The following is a 4,093-nucleotide window of genomic DNA, read 5'->3' on the forward strand; positions in this document are numbered from 1 at the left end:
GAATGAGCAGAACAGCGATTAAATCACGCAAAAAAAGAACAAAAGAGAAGAAAAAGTGAAAAGAATGAGAAAGAAAGGAAAAAAGGATAAGAAGGTCAGTAGACCTAAACAAAAGTGAAAAAAGCACACACACACATATAAACCTAAAATAAAAATTATAAGAGGAAGAAAAAAAAGTTAATAGAAAACAATTTTTTAAATTAAAAATGTTAAAAATTTTAATTAAAGGTACCAAAAAAGAGTTCTTTGCTTTTTTGGGGTGAGATGGGAAGATCCTGTACCTCCCTTGTGTCCATAACCAGTCTCTTGTTGGAGTCTCTGGTCTGCTTGTGGTGTTTGATTTTCCTGTAGCTTGGTTGTTTCTTAAGTCAGTTTGTTTGAGCAGGCAAAAAAATGCTTTGCTTTACCCAGGATTTTGTCATCCTCCTCCCAGGCTAGTTCAATGGGAGGGAGATCTGCTTTGAGTATCACAAAAGAGGGTGATGGCTGTTTCTTTTAGTTTGGAAATGCTGTGATGGGGCTAGGTTCTGGGCAGAGTGGAGGCCTTTCAGCAAACAGTAGCGTTTCCCTGAGGGGCTAGCTTCTGAGGCAGTCACAGATCCCAGCCAGGAGCCATTCTCAGGGTTTATTGTTACTGAATTTCAATTGATTGTCTAGGCTGTTGTAGGGAGGGGCAGCCTCTGGCTCTGTTTACCTAGTGAAGAAAGCCACTCTTGGGCTGGGTGAATTTTCTCTGGGTGAAGCTGAACCTGGCAGGTCAGGTTAGGTTCCTGTGACCTGCTAAATGACTTTTTGTTTTCATCCAAGGACTGAGTTGGAGCTAGCTGATCAGCCAGGCCTTTGCCAGTATCAAAGATGGAGATCTCCGGTAGTGGGCAGGGAGGGGTAGCCTTCCCTTCTCTGCTCCCTTAGAAGGAGAGAGGAAGTCAGGCTTCTACTCACACAGGAGTCTGGTTCCTGGGTCATCTCTGGTCTGTGATCTGAAGAATGATGTCTGATCCTTGTTAGTTCTTGCCGGTGTTTAGTAGAATCCTCTCTCCTGCTGCATCTGCTGCCTTTGTCTTAGACTCTCTGTGTTGCAGCTATGGCGGCTACGGCTGCCACCATACCCGCCACAGCTGCAACCATGGCTGCTGGCAAGTGCTCAGATTTGTCTCCTTGCCTGGATTTTCCCTCTTTGGCCTAACTCTTAGTACTGTGATGGCACACTTGGTGTGATTCTCTGGCTTAGGACTGTTCACTGGAGCACTTAAACTGCTTTCTATGTGAGAGCTTGTTTAGCTTCCAGCTTCTCCTCTGCTATCTTCCCGGAACCCTAAATTAAAATTTTTAATGATAAATTATTTTAAAATCTTTTCATTCGGGCACAAGTATGGATAGATAAGTGATGTGTGCTGAATCAGAATTATTCAGAAGGTTGTAAATGGATGCTTACCTAGTTTTCTCTTGGATGAATCATAGAATACAGACTGTCCTAATTGGAAAAAGTTAGCCTTCTGAGATTTTCTCCATATAAACACTCCACCAACATTTTATTAGAGGATTATTCAAGATTAGCTATATGTTGATTGATAATGACTGATCATGACAGAAAGTTGAGGGAAAACCATCTACACTTCAGTGAGGTTCTGATTTGTGCTTCACAAACTGTTATGAAAGCTCTACATGAGAAACCTAGTAGTTGCATTTCCAAAAATTCCTTGGGTTGTTACACTTTCTGATATTGTCTCAATTCAAGTACTTCTCCTTGAAGTTCCATACTATTCAATGATGCTGTATTAGCTCTTTTTTACAATTTGCAGTCTGGTCTTTTTGATGAAATTTGTGATTTTCAAAATTGCTCTCCAAATTCCATCCACAAACTGCATACAAAATTTATCTGAAAAAATTTCTATCAGTTGATAGTGCATATACTTTTAGTTTTCATTACAAATATAGAATGTAGTAAAAATTCTCATAGCAATTATACTGCATTAGCTTGTGGGCAGATTCTAATATAAATAATATACTGTGTTCATGTAGAGATTTTGAGTATCCAAAGTAATAAGCCTGTGGTCCTAAAACCTATACCTTACTTATATTGAGTGACAAATACATCTTCATATAAGTACAGAAGTTCTCCTTGTATCTTTTTAATATATATTTTTTATTATAAATACTGTACAGAGGGGTTCCAATTACATAAGTAAGGTAATGAATACATTTCTTATTGAGCATTGTTACCCCCTCCTTTGTTTTTCCCCTACCATCTCTTCCCTTCACACGTCCCCACCTCCCCACTTCACCCATCCTCTGATAGAGAGTCTTGTATATCTCATTGTTACAATGGGTCAATCAGTATCCTTTCCTTATATCTTAAATGAAGAATTGCTGGATTGATTTATGCTGATTCTATTTGTGTAGACACATCTAAAATCACTGGCCAAGTCCAGGAGCACATAAATGAAATGCCATCATTTTTTTGTCAGTTGGTATAATTGTGTTCTACACATTTATTGACAGGCTACAAATTATTCTCAAACTTGAAAACATTAAAAATAATTCTTTTTTTTGTTATTTTCTTGGCCAGGAAATCAGCAAGACCTCAGTCAGCATTTCTCACATAGGAATTTTCACATGGGTTAGTTAAATGTATATGTAGAGTCCAGTTTCCTGAGGACTCACTCATCTGCCTAGGAATTCATGCTTGGCTGTTGGAAAAAGAGCTCAAGTAAGGATGCCATTTAAAGCCTTTTAACTTTACTCTTTACCAGGGTATTCTCCTGCTACTTTGGTTGTTGAGAGTGTCTACAAAAGTAAGCATTCTGTGAGGAGCAGGGAGACACCATATGACTTATACTTATTGAGATTTCCAAGTGACTTGCTATCCCTTGTACTGCATTTTGTAAGTCAAATCTCTCTAAAACTACCAGTTTTAAGAGATAAGAGGAGTGGTAAAAGAACTCTTAGAGACAAATACATCTTCAAAATATATTGTTCCAAGTATTCAGTTTAAGGCATATTCAAAAACTGGTGAAACTTTTGTTGGCTGTAATTATGTGTCTTTCTCCATGTGTGCATGTATACATGTGTATGTATATGTGTGTAAATAGTAACATACATGTGTACATTATGGCTTATATCATCATTTATTCCTTGCTAACAAATAAAGTAAGGAATCCCTAAAGTATTAACAGAAACTGTGTAGTTGAAGTCTTAATTCTTCACTCTGCTTCTTTACATAAAGACTTTGCAAATTCTCATTAATAAAGTTTCCTTAAAATCTGAAATGTACATACTTAGTACATAATGTCTGCTACCGTAAATCTTAAATACTTTGCAGAAAAGTTTTATACCTGCCAAAGAGTCCTATTTTTGGCATATATAAGCAAAATCCCAAAATTAAGCATATTTAAAACTTTTAACAAGCCTTAACACTTGCTGCAATGTTCATTTTGACAGGTTCCTTGTATAGAATAATTGAATTCCTCCTCTTACACATCTCTTGAACTACAAATTTCTGGAATTACTTTGTTTTTGGCATGTCTATCTTGATTTTATTCTTCAATGTGTGCTTATAAAGAAATACATGATTCTAAAATTTCACAATTCTTTTTAGCTTACTTTCTGTTGAATTGTCTAGTTTAATAAAATCAATAAAAATTATACTTTATATATAAAAAATGTTCTGTGCTCAAGTTAGCATCACATACACTAACATTGGAACGATACAGAGAAGATTAGTATGCCCCCTGCACGAGGATGACATGCAAATCCATGGAGCCCATATTTTTACAACAACAGATGTTGAAAGGTATGTGGCCACAGGTTTATCGTACTGCATTCTTGGCGGGAGTGTAAACTTGTTCAACTACTTTGGAAAGCAGTATGGAGGTTTCTCAAAAGACTCCACATAATACTCCTCTATGACACAGTAATCCCACTTTTGGGGATTTACCCAAATGATCATAAACAAGACCATACTAAAACTACCAGCACTACTATGGTTATTGTAACATTATTTACGATAGCTAAGATATGGAACCAACCCAGATGATCTCATTAGATGAATGGATCAAGAAAATGTGGTATATATACAAAATGGAATTCTATG

The 4,093-nt window shown here is 36.8% G+C and overlaps 1 non-coding gene across 1 annotated transcript; it reads left to right on the forward strand.

Moving 5' to 3' along the window:
* Positions 1–3,669: 3,669 nt before the first annotated feature.
* Positions 3,670–3,773, forward strand: LOC122100135. The gene has a single exon (XR_006146107.1). It is a non-coding gene; the product is annotated as a U6 spliceosomal RNA (small nuclear RNA).
* Positions 3,774–4,093: the final 320 nt, after the last annotated feature.

The sequence above is a fragment of the Dipodomys spectabilis genome, unplaced genomic scaffold (assembly GCF_019054845.1).
Source record: "Dipodomys spectabilis isolate Male_0828 unplaced genomic scaffold, ASM1905484v1 ptg000565l, whole genome shotgun sequence".
NCBI classification, from domain to species: domain Eukaryota; kingdom Metazoa; phylum Chordata; class Mammalia; order Rodentia; family Heteromyidae; genus Dipodomys; species Dipodomys spectabilis.